The sequence below is a fragment of the Oncorhynchus gorbuscha genome, unplaced genomic scaffold (assembly GCF_021184085.1).
Source record: "Oncorhynchus gorbuscha isolate QuinsamMale2020 ecotype Even-year unplaced genomic scaffold, OgorEven_v1.0 Un_scaffold_706, whole genome shotgun sequence".
NCBI classification, from domain to species: Eukaryota; Metazoa; Chordata; class Actinopteri; order Salmoniformes; family Salmonidae; genus Oncorhynchus; species Oncorhynchus gorbuscha.
In genome coordinates, this window is record NW_025745774.1 from 223,981 (window position 1) to 251,480 (window position 27,500).

At 44.6% G+C, this 27,500-nt stretch overlaps 1 pseudogene; it reads left to right on the forward strand.

Moving 5' to 3' along the window:
• Positions 1 to 27,500, forward strand: part of LOC124019868 — a 52,223-nt pseudogene that overhangs the window by 8,464 nt on the left and 16,259 nt on the right.

Consider the following 27,500-nt stretch of genomic DNA (forward strand, 5'->3'; position numbering starts at 1 on the left):
ACCCGGATGGTAAAGGGGGTAATCTCCAAGAGAGACTTCCACAAAGCCATGGAGAGCCACAAGCACTATACCCAGTCTGAGACGGAGTTCCTGCTCTCCTGTGCTGAGCCTGACGAGAATGAGCTGTTGGACTACGAGGAGTTTGTGGAGCGTTTCCACGAGCCGGCCAAAGACATCGGCTTCAACGTGGCCGTGCTTCTGACCAACCTGTCTGAACACATGCCCCACGACACGCGCCTGCAGACCTTCCTGGAGCTGGCCGAGAGTGTGCTGAATTACTTCCAGCCGTACCTGGGCCGTATCGAGATCATGGGCAGTGCCAAGCGCATCGAGAGGGTCTACTTCGAGATCAGCGAGTCCAGTCGTACGCAGTGGGAGAAGCCCCAGGTCAAAGAGTCCAAACGCCAGTTCATCTTCGACGTGGTCAACGAGGGCGGGGAAAAGGAGAAGATGGAGCTGTTTGTTAACTTCTGCGAGGACACCATCTTCGAGATGCAGCTGGCCGCCCAGATGTCCGACATCGGGGAGCGGCCGGCCATGAAGGAGGAGAGCGAGAAGGAGAAACCGGAAGAGGAGAGCCCTGAGATGGGCTTCTTCTCTGTGACCACGGTCCGGACCGCCCTGATGGCGCTGCGCTACAACGTCGTGTTCCTGATGAATGTAAATGCATTTAATTTGACATTATCAAAAGTATATATCTACAGCCAGTCGATCCATTTAAAGACTACCAAGGACTTCTTTCCTCTACAGGTTCTGTCCACGAAGAGCCTGAAGAAGCAGATGAAGAGGATGAAGAAGATGACAGTGAAGGACATGGTGATGACGCTGGTCTCCTTCTATTGGTCCGTCATCATGGGCCTGTTCCACTTTACCTTCAGCGTCTCCAGAGGGTTCTGCAGAATCATGTACAACACCTTCCTAGGAGGCAGTCTGGTGGAGGGAGCCAAGACTATGAAGGTGAGAACCGCTTTTAGTGTCTGTCTCATTTCTTGAGTTGGTGTGTATTAGCTGGTGTGGTGTGTATTAGATGGTGTGGTGTACATTTACATTTATATTAGATGGTGTGGTGTATATTAACTGGTGTGTATTAGCTGGTGTGGTGTGTATTAGATGGTGTGGTGTGTATTAGCTGGTGTGTTGTGTATTAGCTGGTGTGGTGTATATTAGATGGTGTGGTGTATATTAGATGGTGTGGTGTATATTAGATGGTGTGGTGTGTATTAGCTGGTGTGTATTAGCTGGTGTATATTAGATGGTGTGGTGTGTATTAGCTGGTTAGGTGTGTATTAGCTGGTGTATATTAGATGGTGTGGTGTATATTAGATGGTGTGGTGTATATTAGATGGTGTGGTGTGTATTAGCTGGTGTGGTGTATATTAGCTGGTGTGGTGTATATTAGATGGTGTAGTGTATATTAGCAGGTGTGGTGTATATTAGCTGGTGTGGTGTGTATTAGCTGGTGTGTATTAGCTGGTGTGGTGTATATTAGCTGGTGTGGTGTATATTAGATGGTGTGGTGTATATTAGATGGTGTGGTGTGTATTAGCTGGTGTGGTGTATATTAGCTGGTGTGGTGTATATTAGATGGTGTGGTGTATATTACCTGGTGTGGTGTATATTACCTGGTGTGGTGTGTATTAGCTGGTGTGTATTAGCTGGTGTGTATTAGGTGGTGTGTATTAGCTGGTGTGGTGTATATTAGATAGTGTGGTGTGTATTAGCTGGTGTGGTGTGTATTAGCTGATGTGGTGTATATTAGCTGGTGTATATTAGCTGGTGTGGTGTATATTAGCTGGTGTGTGTATTAGATGGTGTGGTGTATATTAGATGGTGTGGTGTGTATCAGCTGGTGTGGTGTATATTAGCTGGTGTGGTGTATATTAGATGGTGTGGTGTATATTAGATGGTTTGGTGTATATTAGATGGTGTAGTGTGTATTAGCTGGTGGGGTGTGTATTATCTGGTGTGGTGTATATTTGCAGGCGTGGTGTGTATTTTCTGTTGTGGTGTATATTAGATGGTGTGGTGTATATTAGAGCTGGTGTGGATTAGCTGGGTGTATTAGCTGGTGTATATTAGCTGGTTAGGTGTATATTAGATGGTGTGGTGTATATTAGCTGGTGTGGTGTATATTAGCTGGTGTGGTGTATATTAGATGGTGTGGTGTATATTAGATGGTGTGGTGTGTATTAGATGGTGTGGTGTATATTAGATGGTGTGGTGTATATTAGATGGTGTGGTGTATATTAGATGGTGTGGTGTATATTAGATGGTGTGGTGTATATTAGATGGTGTGGTGTATATTAGATGGTGTGGTGTATATTAGATGGTGTGGTGTGTATTAGCTGGTGTGTGTATTTAGCTGGTGTATATTAGATGGTGTGGTGTGTATTAGATGGTGTGGTGTGTATTAGCTGGTGTGTTGCGTATTAGCTGGTGTGGTGTATATTAGATGGTGTGGTGTATATTAGATGGTGTGGTGTATATTAGATGGTGTGGTGTGTATTAGCTGGTGTGTATTTAGCTGGTGTATATTAGATGGTGTGGTGTGTATTAGCTGGTGTGGTATTAGCTGGTGTATATTAGATGGTGTAGTGTATATTAGCTGGTGTGGTGTGTATTAGCTGGTGTGTATTAGCTGGTGTATATTAGATGGTGTAGTGTATAGTAGCTGGTGTAGGTGTGTATTAGCTGGTGTGGTGTATATTAGCTGGTGTGGTGTGTATTAGATGGTGTGGTGTGTATTAGCTGGTGTGGTGTATATTACCTGGTGTGGTGTGTATTAGATGGTGTGGTGTATATTTGATGGTGTGGTGTATATTAGATGGTGTGGTGTATATTTGATGGTGTGGTGTGTATTAGATGGTGTGGTGTATATTAGCTAGTGTGGTTTATATTAGATGGTGTATATTAGATGGTGTGGTGTGTATTAGATGGTGTGGTGTATATTAGATGGTGTGGTGTGTATTAGCTGGTGTAGTGTATATTAGATGGTGTGGTGTGTATTAGCTGGTGTGGTGTGTATTAGCTGATGTGGTGTATATTAGCTGGTGTAGTGTATATTAGATGGTGTGGTGTGTATCAGCTGGTGTGTATTAGCTGGTGTATATTAGATGGTGTGGTGTGTATTAGCTGGTTAGGTGTATATTAGCTGGTGTGGTGTATATTAGATGGTGTGGTGTATATTAGCTGGTGTGGTGTATATTACCTGGTGTGGTGTATATTACCTGGTGTGGTGTGTATTACCTGGTGTGGTGTGTATTAGCTGGTGTGTATTAGCTGGTGTGTATTAGCTGGTGTGGTGTATATTAGATATTGTGGTGTATATTAGATGGTGTAGTGTGTATTAGTTGGTGGGGTGTGTATTATCTGGTGTGGTGTATATTTGCAGGCGTGGTGTGTATTTTCTGTTGTGGTGTATATTAGATGGTGTGGTGTATATTAGCTGGTGTGGTGTATATTACCTGGTGTGGTGTATATTAGATGGTGTGGTGTATATTAGATGGTGTGGTGTGTATTAGATGGTGTGGTGTATATTAGATGGTGTGGTGTATATTAGATGGTGTGGTGTATATTAGCTGGTGTGGTGTATATTAGATGGTGTATATTAGCTGGTGTGGTGTATATTAGCTGGTGTGGTGTATATTAGATGGTATGGTGTATATTAGATGCTGTGGTGTGTATCAGCTGGTGTGGTGTATATTAGCTGGTGTGGTGTATATTAGATGGTGTGGTGTATATTAGATGGTGTGGTGTGTATCAGCTGGTGTGGTGTATATTAGCTGGTGTGGTGTATATTAGATGGTTTGGTGTATATTAGATGGTGTAGTGTGTATTAGCTGGTGGGGTGTGTATTATCTGGTGTGGTGTATATTTGCAGGCGTGGTGTGTATTTTCTGTTGTGGTGTATATTAGATGGTGTGGTGTGTATAAGCTGGTGTGGATTAGCTGGGTGTATTAGCTGGTGTATATTAGCTGGTTAGGTGTATATTAGATGGTGTGGTGTATATTAGTTGGTGTGGTGTATATTAGCTGGTGTGGTGTATATTAGATGGTGTGGTGTATATTAGATGGTGTGGTGTGTATTAGATGGTGTGGTGTATATTAGATGGTGTGGTGTATATTAGATGGTGTGGTGTATATTAGATGGTGTGGTGTATATTAGATGGTGTGGTGTGTATTAGCTGGTGTGTATTAGCTGGTGTATATTAGATGGTGTGGTGTGTATTAGATGGTGTGGTGTGTATTAGCTGGTGTGTTGCGTATTAGCTGGTGTGGTGTATATTAGATGGTGTGGTGTATATTAGATGGTGTGGTGTATATTAGATGGTGTGGTGTGTATTAGCTGGTGTATATTAGATGGTGTGGTGTGTATTAGCTGGTGTGTATTAGCTGGTGTATATTAGATGGTGTAGTGTATATTAGCTGGTGTGGTGTGTATTAGCTGGTGTGTATTAGCTGGTGTATATTAGATGGTGTAGTGTATATTAGCTGGTGTGGTGTGTATTAGCTGGTGTGGTGTATATTAGCTGGTGTGGTGTGTATTAGATGGTGTGGTGTGTATTAGCTGGTGTGGTGTATATTACCTGGTGTGGTGTGTATTAGATGGTGTGGTGTATATTTGATGGTGTGGTGTATATTAGATGGTGTGGTGTATATTTGATGGTGTGGTGTGTATTAGATGGTGTGGTGTATATTAGCTAGTGTGGTTTATATTAGATGGTGTGTATTAGATGGTGTGGTGTGTATTAGATGGTGTGGTATATATTAGATGGTGTGGTGTGTATTAGCTGGTGTAGTGTATATTAGATGGTGTGGTGTGTATTAGCTGGTGTGGTGTGTATTAGCTGATGTGGTGTATATTAGCTGGTGTGGTGTATATTAGCTGGTGTGGTGTATATTAGATGGTGTGGTGTATATTAGCTGGTGTGGTGTATATTACCTGGTGTGGTGTATATTACCTGGTGTGGTGTGTATTAGCTGGTGTGTATTAGCTGGTGTGTATTAGCTGGTGTGGTGTATATTAGATATTGTGGTGTATATTAGATGGTGTAGTGTGTATTAGTTGGTGGGGTGTGTATTATCTGGTGTGGTGTATATTTGCAGGCGTGGTGTGTATTTTCTGTTGTGGTGTATATTAGATGGTGTGGTGTATATTACCTGGTGTGGTGTATATTAGATGGTGTGGTGTATATTAGATGGTGTGGTGTATATTAGATGGTGTGGTGTGTATTAGCTGGTGTATATTAGATGGTGTAGTGTATATTAGCTGGTGTGGTGTGTATTAGCTGGTGTGTATTAGCTGGTGTATATTAGATGGTGTAGTGTATATTAGCTGGTGTGGTGTGTATTATATGGTGTGGTGTATATTAGATGGTGTGGTGTATATTAGATGGTGTGGTGTGTATTAGATGGTGTGGTGTATATTAGATGGTGTGGTGTGTATTAGCTGGTGTGGTGTGTATTATATGGTGTGGTGTATATTAGATGGTGTGGTGTATATTAGATGGTGTGGTGTGTATTAGATGGTGTGGTGTGTATTAGATGGTGTGGTGTGTATTATATGGTGTGGTGTATATTATATGGTGTGGTGTATATTAGATGGTGTGGTGTATATTAGATGGTGTGGTGTATATTAGATGGTGTGGTGTATATTAGATGGTGTGGTGTGTATTAGCTGGTGTGTATTAGCTGGTGTATATTAGATGGTGTAGTGTATATTAGCTGGTGTGGTGTGTATTAGCTGGTGTGTATTAGCTGGTGTATATTAGATGGTGTAGTGTATATTAGCTGGTGTGGTGTGTATTATATGGTGTGGTGTATATTAGATGGTGTGGTGTATATTAGATGGTGTGGTGTGTATTAGATGGTGTGGTGTATATTAGATGGTGTGGTGTGTATTAGCTGGTGTGGTGTGTATTATATGGTGTGGTGTATATTAGATAGTGTGGTGTATATTAGATGGTGTGGTGTGTATTAGATGTTGTGGTGTGTATTAGATGGTGTGGTGTATATTAGATGGTGTGGTGTATATTAGATGGTGTGGACATTATGGGACTTGCTCATCGGGCACTGATGTTGGGTGATCAGTCGGCATTTCAATTCATCCCCAAGGTGTTTGATGGGGGTTAGGTCAGGTCTGTTTAGGACAGGTCTGTTTAGGTCAGGTCTGTTTAGGACAGGTCTGTTTAGGTCAGGTCTGTTTAGGACAGGTCTGTTTAGGTCAGGTCTGTTTAGGACAGGTCTGTTTAGGTCAGGTCTGTTTAGGACAGGTATGTTTAGGACAGGTCTGTTTAGGACAGGTATGTTTAGGACAGGTCTGTTTAGGTCAGGTCTGTTTAGGACAGGTATGTTTAGGTCAGGTCTGTTTAGGACAGGTCTGTTTAGGTCAGGTCTGTTTAGGACAGGTCTGTTTAGGACAGGTCTGTTTAGGTCAGGTATGTTTAGGACAGGTATGTTTAGGTCAGGTCTGTTTAGGACAGGTCTGTTTAGGACAGGTCTGTTTAGGACAGGTCTGTTTAGGTCAGTGCATTCGGGCAGGTAGCGTTCTCCTGGCATCCGCCAAACTCAGATTTGTCCGTCGGACTGCCAGATGTTGAAGCGTGATTCATCACTCCAGAAATCTCGTTTCCACTGTTCCAGAGTCCAATGGTGGCGAACTTTACACCACTCCAGCCGACGCTTGGCATTGCACACGGTGATCTTAGACTTGTGTGCGGCTGCTCGGCCACGGAAACCCATTTCATGAAGCTCCCGTCAAACAGTTCTTGTGCTGACGTTGCTTCCAGAGGCAGTTGGGAACTCTGTAGTGAGTGTTGCTCACTGCGCAATTCAGCACTTGGTGGTCCTGTTCTGTGAGGTTTGTATGGCCTACCACTTCGCTGCTCAGCCGTTGTTGCTCCTAGAGGTTTCTACTTCACAACACTGACAGTTGACCGGGGCAGTTCTAGCAGGGCAGAAAGTTGACAAACTGACTTGTTGGAAAGGTGGCAACCCTTAACGGTGCCACGTTGAAAGTCACTGAGCTCTTCAGTATGGGGCCATTCTACTGCCACTGTTTGTCTATGGAGATTGCATGGCGGTGTGCTCGATTTTATACACCTGTCAGCAACGGGCGTGGCTGAAATAGCCGGATCGACTAATTTGAAGGGGTGCCCACATAGTTTTGTCTATATAGTGTATGTGGTGTAGGACACAATTTTCAGGAACTGCTTTTGACTCGCGGGCTTTCAGAACTACTGGCTAAAAGTTAACAAATGTAACAGAGAATCTCTTTAATGACGTTACTGCTCTTCTCTCCTCTCGTTTCTTCTCTTCAGGTGTCTGAGCTGTTGGCCAACATGCCTGACCCGACCCAGGACGAGGTTCGAGAGGAAGGGGAGAAGGTGCTCTTAGCTAGACCCTCGGCTGAGGAGGAGCTGGCTGATCTAGCCCTGCCCGTGGACGGGACCGAAGTCCTCTCAGACATTTTTGGATTAGATCTGAGGAGAGGAGAAGGAGGACAGTATAAGATAACTGCTCATAACCCCAACGCCAGTCTGACTGATCTGCTTAACTCTCCAGTCCCCTCCTCTCCTGTCCTCGCCACCTCACCATCCCCTGAACTGAGAAGACGGCACTCAGGTAATGTCCAGTTTATCTCTCTCTCTCTCTCTCTCTCTCTGTCTCTCTCTCTCTCTTTCTCTCTCTCTCTCTCTCTCTCTCTCTCTCTCTCTCTCTCTCTCTCTCTCTCTCTCTCTCTCTCTCTCTCTCTCTCTCTCTCTCTCTCTCTCTCTCTCTCTCTCTCTCTCTCTCTCTCTCTCTCTCTCTCTCTCTCTCCATTGCTTTCGCAGCAGGAAGAGACATTCGTGTCTCCATGGTGTCGGCCTGCCTGGACTCCCACCACTCTAACACATTATCTGCACATTACCAGGATTGAGTGTTTCTGCTCTGTGTTGATAAGGCTGCTCTGCCTCCTTGATGTTTTTCTCTGTTGTTCAGTGACATGGTGCGTTTCTGCTGTTTTAGGCTAAGAGCCCTTCAGAGGAAGGGAGGACAGGGACCGAGGGAAGCAAGGAGGCCAAGTCAGAGCCGGAGAAAGCACAGTATGTACCACTTCCCCTTCCTCTGATACTGCTGTTACTGCTGTCGGAGAAAGCACAGTATGTACCACTTCCCCTTCCTCTGATACTGCTGTTTCTACTGTCGGAGAAAGCACAGTATGTACCACTTCCCCTTCCTCTGATACTGCTGTTTCTACTGTCGGAGAAAGCACAGTATGTACCACTTCCCCTTCCTCTGATACTCCTGGTAATGCTGCTTTAAGGTAGGATAATGCTGTTACTACTGTCGGAGAAAGCACAGTATGTACCACTTCCCCTTCCTCTGATACTGCTGTTACTACTGCCTTAAGGTAGGATACTGCTGTTTCTACTGTCGGAGAAAGCACAGTATGTACCACTTCCCCTTCCTCTGATACTGCTGTTACTACTGTCGGAGAAAGCACAGTATGTACCACTTCCCCTTCCTCTGATTCTTCTGGTAATGCTGCCTTAAGGTAGGATAATACTGTCGGAGAAAGAACAGTATGTACCACTTCCCCTTCCTCTGATACTGCTGTTACTACTGTTGGAGAAAGCACAGTATGTACCACTTCCCCTTCCTCTGATACTGCTGTTACTACTGTCGGAGAAAGCACAGTATGTACCACTTCCCCTTCCTCTGATACTTCTGTTACTACTGCCTTAAGGTAGGATACTGCTGTTACTACTGCCTTAAGGTAGGATAGTGCTGTTTCTACTGCCGGAGAAAGCACAGTATGTACCACTTCCCCTTCCTCTGATACTGCTGTTTCTACTGTCGGAGAAAGCACAGTATGTACCACTTCCCCTTCCTCTGATTCTTCTGGTGTGTTCATCTGAAATATGGCAGCTGAACACAATGAAACTAAGTTGATCATGGGAGAGCACTATTATTACAATGTGAAATAATGTACCAACAAAACAGCTGTAAACACTGTCCTCCCTCTGCTGCTTCCGTTAACTGACTGTTTCCTGCTGTCCAGGGGAAAGGATGGAGAGAAGCAGGAGGAGGAGGAGAGGAGGAAGGAGGAGGAGAGGAGGAAGGAGGAGGAGGGGAGGAGGAAGGAGGAGAAGCCGAAAGCTAAAGTGAGACAGCACCACACCTCCAAGTCTGATGAGCATGACATGCAGGAGTCTGCTTTCTGGAAGAAAATCATCGCCTATCAGAGGAAGCTGCTGGTACGACACACACGCACGCACGCACGCACGCACGCACGCACACACACACACACACACACACACACACACACACACACACACACACACACTGAAAATACTTTCTGGCAATCAGCTATATATTAAATCAATCCCCACCCCTCTATCAGCCACCCCAACTCCCTCTATCAGCCACGCCACCCCTCTATCAGCCACGCCACCCCCTCTATCAGCCACCCCACCCCTCTATCAGCCACCCCACCCCTCTATCAACCACCCCTCTATCAGCCACCCCTCTATCAGCAACACCCTCTGTCAGCCACCCACCCCCTCTATCAGCCACCCCCTCTATCAGCCACCCCACCCTCTATCAGCCAACCCCTCTATCAGCCACCCTACCCCCTCTATCAGCCACCCCTCTATCAGCCACCCTACCCCCTCTATCAGCCACCCCTCTATCAGCCGTGCCACCCCTCTATCAGCCACCCTACCCCTCTATCAGCCACCCCTCTATCAGCCACCCCCTCTATCAGCCACCCTACCCCCTCTATCAGCCACCCCTCTATCAGCCACCCTACCCCTCTATCAGCCACCCCTCTATCAGCCACCCTATCCCCTCTATCAGCCACCCCTCTATCAGCCACCCCCTCTATCAGCCACCCTACCCCCTCTATCAGCCACCCTACCCCTCTATCAGCCACCCCCTCTATCAGCCACCCCTCTATCAGCCATGCCACCCCTCTATCACCCCCTCCCCTATCAGCCACCCAACCCCTCTATCAGCCACCCCTCTATCAGCCACCCCCTCTATCAGCCACCCCCTCTATCAGCCACCCCCTCTATCAGCCACACTCTCCTTCAGAAACATCTCACCATTGTGTTGTGATTGGCTTTTTTTTCTAGAACTATTTTGCTCGGAACTTCTACAACATGAGAATGCTGGCGTTGTTTGTGGCCTTCGCCATCAACTTCATCCTCCTCTTCTACAAGGTAATCACAACCAGGAAGAGGAAGTAGGAAGTAGCTAGCTTTACGTTTTACCACTCCATGTATACCTCTGGTGATGCTACTGCTGAAGAGTTGCTGAGTGGGGTGAACATTGGAGGGCTAGACCACTCCAACAATATATATTTTACTAATACATTATGTCCATGAGGATCCAGCTACCCTCTGTTTAAAGACTAGTCGTTTTAGAGTGAGACCTTGGGGTTCATTGTTCACCCTCACCCTCCTCCAGGTGTCCTCCTCCTCGGCGGTCATGCCTGAGAGCAGAAGGCCCCGGGCAGGCAGCAGTGTGAGGTGGGACCCCGTGACGGAGAGTAGTGACCCCCAGGAGCCTCAAAACCCCCAGCAGGGCCCTGTGTTTGTCCACTTTGTGCTGGAGGAGAGCACCGGATACATGGAGCCCACCCTGCGTATCCTGGCCATCCTACACACTGTCATCTCCTTCTGCTGCATCATAGGATACTACTGTCTCAAGGTAGGATACTGCTGGTACTACTGCCTTAAGGTAGGATGCTGCTGTTACTACTGCCTTAAGGTAGGATGCTGCTGTTACTACTGCCTTAAGGTAGGATACTGCTGTTACTACTGCCTTAAGGTAGGATGCTACTGCCTTAAGGTAGGATGTTACTGTTACTACTGTCTTAAGGTAGGAGACTGCTGTTACTACTGCCTTAAGGTAGGATACTGCTGTTACTACTGCCTTAAGGTAGGATACTGCTGTTACTACTGCCTTAAGGTAGGATACTGCTGTTACTACTGCCTTAAGGTAGGATACTGCTGTTACTACTGCCTTAAGGTAGGATACTGCTGTTACTACTGCCTCAAGGTAGGATACTACTGCCTTAAGGTAGGATGCTGCTGTTACTACTGCCTTAAGGTAGGATGCTGCTGTTACTACTGCCTTAAGGTAGGATGCTGCTGTTACTACTGCCTCAAGGTAGGATACTACTGCCTTAAGGTAGGATACTGCTGTTACTACTGCCTTAAGGTAGGATACTGTTGTTACTACTGCCTTGAGGTAGGATACTGCTGTTACTACTGCCTTAAGGTAGGATACTGCTGTTACTACTGCCTTAAGGTAGGATACTGCTGTTACTACTGCCTTAAGGTGGGATGCTGTTGTTACTACTGCCTTAAGGTAGGATACTGCTGTTACTACTGCCTTAAGGTAGAATACTGCTGTTACTACTGCCTTGAGGTAGGATGCTGCTGTTACTACTGCCTTGAGGTAGGATACTGCTGTTACTACTGCCTTAAGGTAGGATGCTGCTGTTACTACTGCCTTAAGGTAGGATACTGCTGTTACTACTGCCTTAAGGTAGGATACTGCTGTTACTACTGCCTTAAGGTAGGATACTGTTGTTACTACTGCCTTGAGGTAGGATACTGCTGTTACTACTGCCTTAAGGTAGGATGCTGCTGTTACTACTGCCTTAAGGTAGGATACTGCTGTTAATACTGCCTTAAGGTAGGATGCTGCTGTTACTACTGCCTTAAGGTAGGATACTGCTGTTACTACTGCCTTAAGGTAGAATACTGCTGTTACTACTGCCTTGAGGTAGGATGCTGCTGTTACTACTGCCTTGAGGTAGGATGCTGCTGTTACTACTGCCTTAAGGTAGGATACTACTGCCTTAAGGTAGGATACTGCTGTTACTACTGCCTTAAGGTAGGATACTGCTGTTACTACTGCCTTGAGGTAGGATACTGCTGTTACTACTGCCTTAAGGTAGGATATTGCTGTTACTACTGCCTTAAGGTAGGATACTGCTGTTACTACTGCCTTAAGGTAGGATACTGCTGTTACTACTGCCGTAAGGTAGGATACTGCTGTTACTACTGCCTTAAGGTAGAATACTGCTGTTACTACTGCCTCAAGGTAGGATACTGCTGTTACTACTGCCTTAAGGTAGGATACTGCTGTTACTACTGCCTTAAGGTAGGATACTGCTGTTACTACTGCCTTGAGGTAGGATACTGCTGTTACTACTGCCTTAAGGTAGGATACTGCTGTTACTACTGCCTTAAGGTAGGATCTGCTGTTACTACTGCCTTAAGGTAGGATACTGCTGTTACTACTGCCTTAAGGTAGGATACTGCTGTTACTACTGCCTTAAGGTAGGATACTGTTGTTACTACTGCCTCAAGGTAGGATACTGCTGTTACTACTGCCTTAAGGTAGGATACTGCTGTTACTACTGCCTTAAGGTAGGATACTGCTGTTACTACTGCCTTAAGGTAGGATACTGCTGTTACTACTGCCTTAAGGTAGGATGCTGCTGTTACTACTGCCTTAAGGTAGGATACTGCTGTTACTACTGCCTTAAGGTATGATACTGCTGATACTACTGCCTTAAGGTAGGATGCTGCTGTTACTACTGCCTTAAGGTAGGATGCTGCTGTTACTACTGTCTTAAGGTAGGATGCTGCTGTTACTACTGCCTTAAGGTAGGATACTGCTGTTACTACTGCCTTAAGGTAGGATGCTGCTGTTACTACTGCCTTAAGGTAGGATACTGCTGTTACTACTGCCTTAAGGTAGGATACTGCTGTTACTACTGCCTTAAGGTAGGATACTGCTGTTACTACTGCCTTAAGGTAGGATACTGCTGTTACTACTGCCTTAAGGTAGGATGCTGCTGTTACTACTGCCTTAAGGTAGGATACTGCTGTTACTACTGCCTCAAGGTAGGATACTACTGCCTTAAGGTAGGATACTGCTGTTACTACTGCCTTAAGGTAGGATACTGCTGCCTCAAGGTAGGCTACTACTGCCTCAAGGTAGGATACTACTGCCGTAAGGTAGGATACTGCTGGTACTACTGCCTTAAGGTAGGATGCTGCTGTTACTACTGCCTTAAGGTAGGATACTGCTGTTACTACTGCCTCAAGGTAGGACACTGCTGTTACTACTGCCTCAAGGTAGGATGCTGCTGTTACTACTGCCTCAAGGTAGGATACTACTGCCTCAAGGTAGGTTAATTCTGCCTCAAGGTAGGATACTACTGCCTCAAGGTAGGATACTACTGCCTTAAGGTAGGATACTGCTGTTACTACTTCCTTAAGGTAGAATACTGCTGTTACTACTGCCTTAAGGTAGAATTCTGCTGTTACTACTGCCTTAAGGTAGAATACTGCTGTTACTACTGCCTCAAGGTAGGATACTACTGCCTCAAGGTGGAGTTCTCCACCTCTCTGATCAATCCTTCCTCCATGCCTGTTTCCCCACCAGGTCCCGTTAGTGATCTTCAAGCGTGAGAAGGAGGTGGCGAGGAGGCTGGAGTTTGATGGTCTCTACATCACAGAGCAGCCGTCGGAGGATGACATTAAAGGCCAGTGGGACAGACTGGTGATTAACACTGGGTAAGTCCACTGTCACTGCTCAGTTACTGCTTCGTTCATTATCACATGCTCCCTAATGGCACCAGATACCCTACCTAGTGCACTACTGTAGACCAGCTCTGCTCTGTGTAGGGTATAGGGTGCCGTGTGGGACCCAGTCAGCTATTACAGCAGGGTCAGGGTCCACAGAGGCCACATGCTGGGCTAATTGTCCTCTAAATGTTTAAATGTCAAACCTAACGATCACGCTCGTCTCGCAGTGGAGGTGCTTTGACTCTGCAACCCTATGGATCGCATATTAATGATATAAAGAAATTAATGAATATGGCAAACCATTTTCGTTAATCTATTCCATCGGTGGATAATGTACTCTGTATAGACTGACCATGTGGATTAGTAATGTAATGTAATGTACTCTGTATAGACTGACCATGTGGATTAGTAATGTAATGTACTCTGTATAGACTGACCATGTGGATTAGTAATGTAATGTAATGTACTCTGTATAGACTGACCATGTGGATTAGTAATGTAATGTAATGTACTCTGTATAGACTGACCATGTGGATTAGTAATGTAATGTAATGTACTCTGTATAGACTGACCATGTGGATTAGTAATGTAATGTACTCTGTATAGACTGACCATGTGGATTAGTAATGTAATGTAATGTACTCTGTATAGACTGACCATGTGGATTAGTAATGTAATGTAATGTACTCTGTATAGACTGACCATGTGGATTAGTAATGTAATGTAATGTACTCTGTATAGACTGACCATGTGGATTAGTAATGTAATGTACTCTGTATAGACTGACCATGTGGATTAGTAATGTAATGTAATGTACTCTGTATAGACTGACCATGTGGATTAGTAATGTAATGTAATGTACTCTGTATAGACTGACCATGTGGATTAGTAATGTAATGTAATGTAATGTACTCTGTATAGACTGACCATGTGGATTAGTAATGTAATGTAATGTACTCTGTATAGACTGACCATGTGGATTAGTAATGTAATGTAATGTACTCTGTATAGACTGACCATGTGGATTAGTAATGTAATGTAATGTACTCTGTATAGACTGACCATGTGGATTAGTAATGTAATGTAATGTACTCTGTATAGACTGACCATGTGGATTAGTAATGTAATGTACTCTGTATAGACTGACCATGTGGATTAGTAATGTAATGTACTCTGTATAGACTGACCATGTGGATTAGTAATGTAATGTACTCTGTATAGACTGACCATGTGGATTAGTAATGTAATGTAATGTACTCTGTATAGACTGACCATGTGGATTAGTAATGTAATGTAATGTAATGTACTCTGTATAGACTGACCATGTGGATTAGTAATGTAATGTACTCTGTATAGACTGACCATGTGGATTAGTAATGTAATGTAATGTACTCTGTATAGACTGACCATGTGGATTAGTAATGTAATGTACTCTGTATAGACTGACCATGTGGATTAGTAATGTAATGTAATGTACTCTGTATAGACTGACCATGTGGATTAGTAATGTAATGTAATGTACTCTGTATAGACTGACCATGTGGATTAGTAATGTAATGTAATGTACTCTGTATAGACTGACCATGTGGATTAGTAATGTAATGTAATGTACTCTGTATAGACTGACCATGTGGATTAGTAATGTAATGTAATGTACTCTGTATAGACTGACCATGTGGATTAGTAATGTAATGTAATGTACTCTGTATCGACTGACCATGTGGATTAGTAATGTAATGTAATGTACTCTGTATCGACTGACCATGTGGATTAGTAATGTAATGTACTCTGTATAGACTGACCATGTGGATTAGTAATGTAATGTAATGTACTCTGTATAGACTGACCATGTGGATTAGTAATGTAATGTAATGTACTCTGTATAGACTGACCATGTGGATTAGTAATGTAATGTAATGTACTCTGTATCGACTGACCATGTGGATTAGTAATGTAATGTAATGTACTCTGTATCGACTGACCATGTGGATTAGTAATGTAATGTAATGTACTCTGTATAGACTGACCATGTGGATTAGTAATGTAATGTAATGTACTCTGTATCGACTGACCATGTGGATTAGTAATGTAATGTAATGTACTCTGTATCGACTGAGCATGTGGATTAGTAATGTAATGTACTCTGTATAGACTGAGCATGTGGATTAGTAATGTAATGTAATGTACTCTGTATAGACTGCCCATGTGGATTAGTAATGTAATGTACTCTGTATAGACTGAGCATGTGGATTAGTAATGTAATGTAATGTACTCTGTATAGACTGCCCATGTGGATTAGTAATGTAATGTACTCTGTATAGACTGAGCATGTGGATTAGTAATGTAATGTACTCTGTATAGACTGACCATGTGGATTAGTAATGTATTGTACTTTGCTTTTGATTTTCAGATCGTTTCCTAACAACTACTGGGATAAGTTTGTGAAGAGGAAGGTAGGTCTGAATTCATATTCACTGAAGTCTCTGAGTGATATACATTTATCTCCACATCAGTGACCTGTTTAGAACCAGTTTACAACATATTTAGAACCAGTGTATAACCTGTTTAGAACCACTTTAGAACCTGTTTGGAACCAGTTTACAACATATTTAGAACCTGTTTAGAACCAGTTAACAACATATTTAGAACCACTTTAGAACCTGTTTAGAACCAGTTTACAATGTATTTAGAACCACTTTAGTACCTGTTTAGAACCTGTTTACAACATATTTAGAACCAATTTAGAACATGTTAAGAACCAGTTTAGAACTGGTTTAGAACCAGGTTACAACATATTTAGAACCAGTTTAGAACCGATTTAGAACCAGTTTACAACATATTTAGAACCAGCTTAGAACCAATTTAGAACCAGTTTACAACATATTTAGAACCAGTTTCGAACCTGTTTAGAATCTATTTAGAACAAGTTTAGAACCTATTTAGAACCAGTTTACCACACATTTAGAACCTGTTTAGAAGCTGTTTAGAAGCTGTTTAGAACCTGTTTAGAACCTGTTTAGAACCTGTTTAGAAGCTGTTTAGAACCTGTTTAGAAGCTGTTTAGAAGCTGTTTAGAACCTGTTTAGAACCTGTTTAGAAGCTGTTTAGAAGTTGTTTAGACTATAACAGAACAGTGGAGTAAAGCTGTGTGGTTCCCCTGCAGGTGATGGATAAGTATGGAGAGTTCTACGGCCATGACCGCATCAGTGAGCTGCTGGGTATGGACAAGGCTGCTCTGGACTTCAGTGACGCCCACGAGAAGAAGAAACCCAAGAAAGACAGCTCGTTTGCCGCAGTGTGAGTCTGGGGGTGGGGAGAGCTCGTTAGCCGTAGTGTGAGTCTGGGGGTGGGGAGAGCTCATTAGCCGCAGTGTGAGTCTGGGGGTGGGGAGAGCTGGGGGTGGGGACGTTAGCCGCAGTGTGAGTCTGGGGGTGGGGACAGCTCGTTAGCCGCAGTGTGAGTCTGGGGGTGGGGAGAGCTCGTTAGCCGCAGTGTGAGTCTGGGGGTGGGGAGAGCTCGTTAGCCGCAGTGTGAGTCTGGGGTGGGGAGAGCTCGTTAGCCACAGTGTGAGTCTGGGGGTGGGGAGAGCTCGTTAGCCGCAGTGTGAGTCTGGGGGTGGGGAGAGCTCGTTAGCCGCAGTGTGAGTCTGGGGGTGGGGAGAGCTCGTTAGCCGCAGTGTGAGTCTGGGGGTGGGGAGAGCTCGTTAGCCGCAGTGTGAGTCTGGGGGTGGGGAGAGCTCGTTAGCCGCAGTGTGAGTCTGGGGGTGGGGACAGCTCGTTAGCCGCAGTGTGAGTCTGGTGGTGGTGGGGACAGCTCAGGTAGGGTGTGAGTCTGGGGGTGGGGAGACCGTTCAGTGTGTGAGTCTGGGGGTGGGGAGAGCATGACCAATCAGTGTGAGGCTGGGGGTGGGGAGACTGACCAATCAGTGTGAGTCTGGGGGTGGGGAGCTCTTTAGCCCAGTGTGAGTCTGGGGGTGGGGAAATACAGCCGCAGTGAGTCTGGGGGTGGGGAGAGCTCTCTTAAATCAGTGTGAGTCTGGGGGTGGGGAGAGCCCGTTCCGCAGTGTGAGTCTGGGGGTATCTCAAAGGCTGTACTGGGGGTGGGGACCCAGCTCTAAAGCCGCAGTGTGAGTCTGGGGGTGGGGAAAGTGTCTGGGGAGGCTCAAAACCTAGGAAGAAACCTAGCCGCAGTGTGGGGTGGGGAGAGTCCTGGGGGAGTCTGGGGGTGGGTAGAGCTTATAACCGAACAGTGACCAAGATGTTCAAATGTTCATAAATGAGCTGGGGGTGGGGCAGCTCAGTTGAAACTGGAGCAGTGAGTCTGGGGGACTGGGGACAGCTCTTTAGCCGCAGTGTGAGTCATCATGTCAGGTAGTGTGAGTCTGGGGGTGGGGAGAGCTCGTTAGCCGCAGTGTGAGTCTGGGGGTGGGGAGAGCTCGTTGGCTGTGAGCCTGGGGGTGGGGAGAGCTCTAACAGAAGTCGTGGGGGTGGAGCTCAAATGTTCTGGGGGTAAATGACCAGCATGTGAGTCTGGGGGTGGGGAGAACAGTTGAAACTGGGGCAGGGGAGCATGGCCAGGTGTGAGTCTGGGGGTGGGGAGAGCTCGTTAGCCGCAGTGTGAGTCTGGGGGTCTGGGGGTCTGGGGGTGGGGAGGCTCAGTTGAGTCTGGGGCAGCAGCAGTGGTCTGGTGGACTGGGGAGAGCTCGGAGTCATCATGTCAGGTAGTCTGGGGCATGGGGGGCCCAGGCCAGTTGAAACTGGAGCAGCAGCATGGCCAGGTGGTGGGGACAGCAAGAGTCAGTGTAGTCCTGGGGCATGGTCCCTAGGGTCTGGTTAAACCGAGATGTCAGTCCAGATCTGGAGAGTGGAGAGATGGGGAAACACTTAGTTCACCTGCAGGACACCTGGTGGTGGAGAATACTACAATAAACAAATGTAGCAGACACATAAACTACTGCAGCATAAATACTGGAGGCTGTACAGGCTGGTGGCCATGTCATCCTGACCAATCACTTCGTACAGGACAGGGCAAACAGGAAGGCCTGACCCACTTTGCCAAATACAGCCCCAACACTGAAAATCTATCAACCACCAACTCTCACTGTCTCCTCTGGTCTGTTACAGATTAAACTCTGTTGATGTCAAGTACCAGATCTGGAAACTAGGAGTCTGTCTTCACAGACAATGTAAATAAAGACTTATTTCATCCTGCTAAGTAACTTCAACGTTTTTTATTTAATATACAATAATACATTTTATATGCCATTTAGCAGACATTATTTCTAACTCTTCTTCTTCTTCTTCTTCTTCTTCTTCTACCTGACCCTGCAGTCGTTCCTGTACCTGGCCTGGTATATGACCATGTCCATCCTGGGTCACTACAACAACTTCTTCTTCGCTGCTCATCTCCTGGACATCGCCATGGGCTTCAAGACCCTCCGCACCATCCTGTCTTCTGTCACGCTACAACGGCAAACAGGTACTGGTCTGTCTGCTCTGGGCTTTATCACTGTGTCTGGGCTTTATCACTGTGTCTGGGCTTTATCACTGTGTCTGGGCTTTATCACTGTGTCTGGGCTTTATCACTGTGTCTGGGCTTTATCACTGTGTCTGCTCTGGGCTTTATCACTGTGTCTGGGGCTTCATCACTGTGTCTGGGCTTTGGCTTTATCACTGTGTCTGGGCTTTATCACTGTGTCTGGGCTTTATCACTGTGTCTGGGCTTTGGGCTTTATCACTGTGTCTGGGCTTTATCACTGTGTCTGGGCTTTATCACTGTGCTTCATCACTGTGTCTGGGCTTTATCACTGTGTCTGGGCTTTATCACTGTGTCTGTCTGGGCTTCATCACTGTGTCTGGACTTTATCACTGTGTCTGGGCTTCATCACTGTGTCTGGGCTTTATCACTGTGTCTGGGCTTTATCACTGTGTCTGGGCTTTATCACTGTGTCTGGGCTTTATCACTGTGTCTGGGCTTTATCACTGTGTCTGGGCTTTATCACTGTGTCTGGGCTTTATCTCTGTGTCTGGGCTTTATCACTGTGTCTGGACTTTATCACTGTGTCTGCTCTGGGCTTTATCACTGTGTCTAGGCTTTATCACTGTGTCTGGACTTTATCACTGTGTCTAGGCTTTATCACTGTGTCTGGGCTTTATCACTGTGTCTGGGCTTTATCACTGTGTCTGGGCTTTATCACTGTGTCTGGGCTTTATCACTGTGTCTGGGCTTTATCACTGTGTCTGCTCTGGGCTTTATCACTGTGTCTGGGCTTCATCACTGTGTCTGGGCTTTATCACTGTGTCTGGGCTTTATCACTGTGTCTGGGATTTATCACTGTGTCTGGGCTTTATCACTGTGTCTGGGCTTTATCACTGTGTCTGCTCTGGGCTTCATCACTGTGTCTGGACTTTATCACTTTGTCTGGGCTTTATCACTGCGTCTGGGCTTCATCACTGTGTCTGGGCTTTATCACTGTGTCTGGGCTTTATCACTGTGTCTGGGCTTTATCACTGTGTCTGCTCTGGGCTTTATCACTGTGTCTGGGCTTCATCACTGTGTCTGGGCTTTATCACTGTGCCTGGGCTTTATCACTGTGTCTGGGCTTTATCACTGTGTCTGGGCTTTATCACTGTGTCTGCTCTGGGCTTCATCACTGTGTCTGGACTTTATCACTGTGTCTGGGCTTTATCACTGCGTCTGGGCTTCATCACTGTGTCTGGGCTTTATCACTGTGTCTGGGCTTTATCACTGTGTCTGGGCTTTATCACTGTGTCTGGGCTTTATCACTGTGGGCTTTATCACTGTGTCTGGGCTTTATCACTGTGTCTGGGCTTTATCTCTGTGTCTGGGCTTTATCACTGTGTCTGGACTTTATCACTGTGTCTGCTCTGGGCTTTATCACTGTGTCTAGGCTTTATCACTGTCTGGACTTTATCACTGTGTCTAGGCTTTATCACTGTGTCTGGGCTTTATCACTGTGTCTGGGCTTTATCACTGTGTCTGGGCTTTATCACTGTGTCTGGGCTTTATCACTGTGTCTGGGCTTTATCACTGTGTCTGCTCTGGGCTTTATCACTGTGTCTGCTCTGGGCTTCATCACTGTGTCTGGGCTTCATCACTGTGTCTGGGCTTTATCACTGTGTCTGGGCTTTATCACTGTGTCTGGGCTTTATCACTGTGTCTGGGCTTTATCACTGTGTCTGGGCTTTATCACTGTGTCTGGGCTTTATCACTGTGTCTGCTCTGGGCTTCATCACTGTGTCTGGGCTTTATCACTGTGTCTGGGCTTTATCACTGCGTCTGGGCTTCATCACTGTGTCTGGGCTTTATCACTGTGTCTGGGCTTTATCACTGTGTCTGGGCTTTATCACTGTGTCTGGGCTTTATCACTGTGTCTGGGCTTTATCACTGTGGGCTTTATCACTGTGTCTGGGCTTTATCACTGTGTCTGGGCTTTATCTCTGTGTCTGGGCTTTATCACTGTGTCTGGACTTTATCACTGTGTCTGCTCTGGGCTTTATCACTGTGTCTAGGCTTTATCACTGTGTCTGGACTTTATCACTGTATCTGGGCTTTATCACTGTGTCTGGGCTTTATCACTGTGTCTGGGCTTTATCACTGTGTCTAGGCTTACTTAGTGTTCTACAAACCACTGTCTAAAGATACAATATATTACTGTAGGTTGTTGTTTCGGCTCTGTACTCCAACACTCTGAGGGTATGTGTCATGCCCTGACCCTAGATATCTCTGTTTTCTTAATATTTTGGTTAGGTCAGGGTGTGACTACGGTGGGTATGCTAGTTTTTGTATTGTCTAGGGGGTTTTGTATGTCTAGGGGGTTTTCGTTACCATTAATAAGGTTAGCATTAAAACAGGCTAACCTCTCACCGTTACCATTAAGGAGGTTAGCATTAAAACAGGCTAACCTCTCACCGTTATCATTAATAAGGTTAGCATTAAAACAGGCTAACCTCTCACTGTTACCATTAAGGAGGTTAGCATTAAGACAGGCGAACCTCTCACCGTTACCATTAATAAGGTTAGCATTAAAACAGGCTAACCTCTCACCGTTACCATTAAGGAGGTTAGCATTAAGACAGGCTAACCTCTCACCGTCACCATTAAGGAGTTTAGCATTAAAACAGGCTAACCTCTCACCGTTACCATTAATAAGGTTAGCATTAAAACAGGCTAACCTCTCAACGTTACCATTAAGGAGGTTAGCATTAAAACAGGCTAACCTCTCACCGTTACCATTAATAAGGTTAGCATTAAAACAGGCTAACCTCTCACCGTTACCAGAAGGTTAGCATTAAAACAGGCTAACCTCTCACCGTTACCAGAAGGTTAGCATTAAAACAGGCTAACCTCTCACCGTTACCATTAATAAGGTTAGCATTAAAACAGGCTAACCTCTCACCGTTACCATTAAGGAGGTTAGCATTAAAACAGGCTAACCTCTCACCGTTACCATTAAGGAGGTTAGCATTAAAACAGGCTAACCCTTCACCGTTACCATTAAGCAGGTTAGCATTAAAACAGGCTAACCTCTCACCATTACCATTAAGAAGGTTATCAGTTTATATCATACCCCTAAAACAGGCTAACCTCTCACCGTCACCATTAAGGAGGTTAGCATTAAAACAGGCTAATCTCTCACCATTACCATTAAGAAGGTTAGCATTAAAACAGGCTAATCTCTCACCGTTACCATTAAGAAGGTTAGCATTAAAACAGGCTAACCTCTCACCGATACCATTAAGAAGGTTAGCATGGTTAGCATTAAAACAGGCTAACCTCTCACTGTTACCATTAAGAAGGTTAGCATTAAAACAGGCTAACCTCTCACCGTTACCATTAAGGAGGTTAGCATTAAAACAGGCTAACCCTTCACCGTTACCATTAAGGAGGTTAGCATTAAAACAGGCTAACCTCTCACCATTACCATTAAGAAGGTTATCAGTTTATATCATACCCCTAAAACAGGCTAACCTCTCACCGTCACCATTAAGGAGGTTAGCATTAAAACAGGCTAATCTCTCACCATTACCATTAAGAAGGTTAGCATTAAAACAGGCTAATCTCTCACCGTTACCATTAAGAAGGTTAGCATTAAAACAGGCTAACCTCTCACCGATACCATTAAGAAGGTTAGCATGGTTAGCATTAAAACAGGCTAACCTCTCACTGTTACCATTAAGAAGGTTAGCATTAAAACAGGCTAACCTCTCACCGTTACCATTAAGGAGGTTAGCATTAAAACAGGCTAACCTCTCACCGATACCATTAAGAAGGTTAGCATTAAAACAGGCTAACTACCGTTACCATTAAGAAGGTTAGCATTAAAACAGGCTAACCTCTCACCGTTACCATTAAGGAGGTTAGCATTAAAACAGGCTAACCTCTCACCGTTACCATTAAGGAGGTTAGCATTAAAACAGGCTAACCTCTCACCGTTACCATTAATAAGGTTAGCATTAAAACAGGCTAACCTCTCACCATTACCATTAAGGAGGTTAGCATTAAAACATGCTAACCTCTCACCGTTACAATTTGTAAGTCGCTCTGGATAAGAGCGTCTGCTAAATGACTTAAATGTAAATGTTAGCATTAAAACATGCTAACCTCTCACCGTTACCATGAAGGAGGTTAGCATTAAAACAGGCTAACCTCTCACCGTTACCATTAAGGAGGTTAGCATTAAAACAGGCTAACCTCTCACCGATACCATTAAGAAGGTTAGCATTAAAACAGGCTAACTACCGTTACCATTAAGGAGGTTAGCATTAAAACAGGCTAACCTCTCACCGTTACCATTAAGGAGGTTAGCATTAAAACAGGCTAACCTCTCACCGTTACCAGTAAGGTTAGCATTAAAACAGGCTAACCTCTCACCATTACCATTAATAAGGTTAGCATTAAAACAGGCTAACCTCTCACCATTACCATTAAGAAGGTTAGCATTAAAACATGGCTAACCTCTCAATTTGTAAAACAGTAACTCTGGATTAAGGAGGTTAGCATACCATTAAAGGTTAGCATTAAAACAGGCTAACCTCTCACCGTTACCATTAAGGAGGTTAGCATTAAAACAGGCTAACCTCTCACCATTACCATTAAGGAGGTTAGCATTAAAACAGGCTAACCTCTCACCGTTACCAGTAGGTTAGCATTAACACAGACTAACTACCGTTACCATTAAGGTTAGCATTAAAACAGGCTAACTACCGTTACCATTAAGAAGGTTAGCATTAAAACAGGCTAACCTCTCACCGTTACCATTAAGGAGGTTAGCATTAAAACAGGCTAACTACCGTTACCATTAAGAAGGTTAGCATTAAAACAGGCTAACCTCTTACCGTTACCATTAAGGAGGTTAGCATTAAAACAGGCTAACCTCTCACCGTTACCATTAAGAAGGTTAGCATTAAAACAGGCTAACCTCTCACCGTTACCATTAAGGAGGTTAGCATTAAAACAGGCTAACCTCTCACCGTTACCAGTAGGTTAGCATTAAAACAGGCTAACCTCTTACCATTAAGGAGGTTAGCATTAAAACAGGCTAACTACCATTAAGAAGGTTAGCATTAAAACAGGCTAACCTCTCACCGTTACCAGTAGGTTAGCATTAAAACAGGCTAACCTCCATTAAGAAGGTTAGCATTAAAACAGGCTAACCTTACCGTTACCATTAAGAAGGTTAGCATTAAAACAGGCTAACCTCTCACCGTTACCATTAAGGAGGTTAGCATTAAAACAGGCTAACCTCTTACCGTTACCATTAAGAAGGTTAGCATTAAAACAGGCTAACCTCTCACCGTTACCAGTAGGTTAGCATTAAAACAGGCTAACCTCTTACCGTTACCATTAAGAAGGTTAGCATTAAAACAGGCTAACCTCTCACCGTTACCATTAAGGAGGTTAGCATTAAAACAGGCTAACCTCTCACCGTCACCATTAAGAAGGTTAGCATTAAAACAGGCTAACCTCTCACCGTTTACCAGTAGGTTAGCATTAAAACAGGCTAACCTCTTACCGTTACCATTAAGAAGGTTAGCATTAAAACAGGCTAACCTCTCACCGTTACCATTAAGGAGGTTAGCATTAAAACAGGCTAACCTCTTACCGTTACCATTAAGGAGGTTAGCATTAAAACAGGCTAACCTCCCACTGTCACATTTAAGAAGGTTAGCATTAAAACAGGCTAACCTCTCACCGTTACCAGTAGGTTAGCATTAAAACAGGCTAACCTCTTACCGTTACCATTAAGAAGGTTAGCATTAAAACAGGCTAACCTCTCACCGTTACCATTAAGGAGGTTAGCATTAAAACAGGCTAACCTCTTACCGTTACCATGAAGGAGGTTAGCATTAAAACAGGCTAACCTCCCACTGTCACATTTAAGAAGGTTAGCATTAAAACAGGCTAACCTCTCACCGTTACCAGTAGGTTAGCATTAAAACAGGCTAACCTCTTACCGTTACCATTAAGAAGGTTAGCATTAAAACAGGCTAACCTCTCACCGTTACCATGAAGGAGGTTAGCATTAAAACAGGCTAACCTCCCACTGTCACATTTAAGAAGGTTAGCATTAAAACAGGCTAACCTCTCACCGTTACCAGTAGGTTAGCATTAAAACAGGCTAACCTCTTGCCATGAAGAAGGTTAGCATTAAAACAGGCTAACCTCCCACTGTCACATTTAAGAAGGTTATTGTTTTTTGGGGGGGTATGATATTTATGCCTCTACAACTTTCTCACTCATGATTATTCACCGTTTATTAATAATCATCCTGGCGTTGACATTAGTTGGATGCCTACAGATATAAATGCAATGTGTTTCTAATAATAATATAATAATAATGGTCTAATACCCCTCTCAATGTGTTTCTGTATGGAGGAATGGTCTAATACCCCTCCCAATGTGTTTCTGTATGGAGGAATGGTCTAATACCCCTCCCAATGTGTTTCTGTATGGAGGAATGGTCTAATACCCCTCCCAATGTGTTTCTGTATGGAGGAATGGTCTAATACCCCTCCCAATGTGTTTCTGTATGGAGGACTGGTCTAATACCCCTCCCAATGTGTTTCTGTATGGAGGTCTAATACCCCTCCCAATGTGTTTCTGTATGGAGGAATGATCTAATACCCCTCCCAATGTGTTTCTGTATGGAGGACTGGTCTAATACCCCTCCCAATGTGTTTCTGTATGGAGGTCTAATACCCCTCCCAATGTGTTTCTGTATGGAGGTCTAATACCCCTCCCAATGTGTTTCTGTATGGAGGTCTAATACCCCTCCCAATGTGTTTCTGTATGGAGGACTGGTCTAATACCCCTCCCAATGTGTTTCTGTATGGAGGAATGATCTAATACCCCTCCCAATGTGTTTCTGTATGGAGGACTGGTCTAATACCCCTCCCAATATGTTTCTGTATGGAGGAATGGTCTAATACCCCTCCCAATGTGTTTCTGTATGGAGGACTGGTCTAATACCCCTCCCAATGTGTTTCTGTATGGAGGAATGGTCTAATACCCCTCCCAATGTGTTTCTGTATGGAGGTCTAATACCCCTCCCAATGTGTTTCTGTATGGAGGAATGGTCTAATACCCCTCTCAATGTGTTTCTGTATGGAGGAATGATCTAATACCCCTCCCAATGTGTTTCTGTATGGAGGAATGGTCTAATACCCCTCCCAATGTGTTTCTGTATGGAGGAATGATCTAATACCCCTCCCAATGTGTTTCTGTATGGAGGTCTAATACCCCTCCCAATGTGTTTCTGTATGGAGGAATGATCTAATACCACTCCCCCAATGTGTTTCTGTATGGAGGAATGGTCTAATACCCCTCCCAATGTGTTTCTGTATGGAGGAATGGTCTAATACCCCTCCCAATGTGTTTCTGTATGGAGGAATGATCGAATACCCCTCCCAATGTGTTTCTGTATGGAGGAATGATCTAATACCCCTCCCAATGTGTTTCTGTATGGAGGTCTAATACCCCTCCCAATGTGTTTCTGTATGGAGGAATGATCTAATACCCCTCCCAATGTGTTTCTGTATGGAGGAATGGTCTAATACCCCTCCCAATGTGTTTCTGTATGGAGGACTGGTCTAATACCCCTCTCAATGTGTTTCTGTATGGAGGAATGGTCTATTACCCCTCCCAATGTGTTTCTGTATGGAGGAATGGTCTAATACCCCTCCCAATGTGTTTCTGTATGGAGGACTGGTCTAATACCCCTCTCAATGTGTTTCTGTATGGAGGAATGGTCTAATACCCCTCCCAATGTGTTTCTGTATGGAGGAATGGTCTAATACCCCTCCCAATGTGTTTCTGTGTGGAGGAATGGTCTAATACCCCTCCCAATGTGTTTCTGTATGGAGGAATGGTCTAATACCCCTCCCAATGTGTTTCTGTATGGAGGACTGGTCTAATACCCCTCCCAATGTGTTTCTGTATGGAGGAATGGTCTAATACCCCTCCCAATGTGTTTCTGTATGGAGGTCTAATACCCCTCCCAATGTGTTTCTGTATGGAGGAATGGTCTAATACCCCTCTCAATGTGTTTCTGTATGGAGGAATGATCTAATACCCCTCCCAATGTGTTTCTGTATGGAGGAATGGTCTAATACCCCTCCCAATGTGTTTCTGTATGGAGGAATGATCGAATACCCCTCCCAATGTGTTTCTGTATGGAGGAATGATCTAATACCCCTCCCAATGTGTTTCTGTATGGAGGAATGGTCTAATACCCCTCCCAATGTGTTTCTGTATGGAGGACTGGTCTAATACCCCTCCCAATGTGTTTCTGTATGGAGGAATGATCTAATACCCCTCCCAATGTGTTTCTGTATGGAGGTCTAATACCCCTCCCAATGTGTTTCTGTATGGAGGAATGATCTA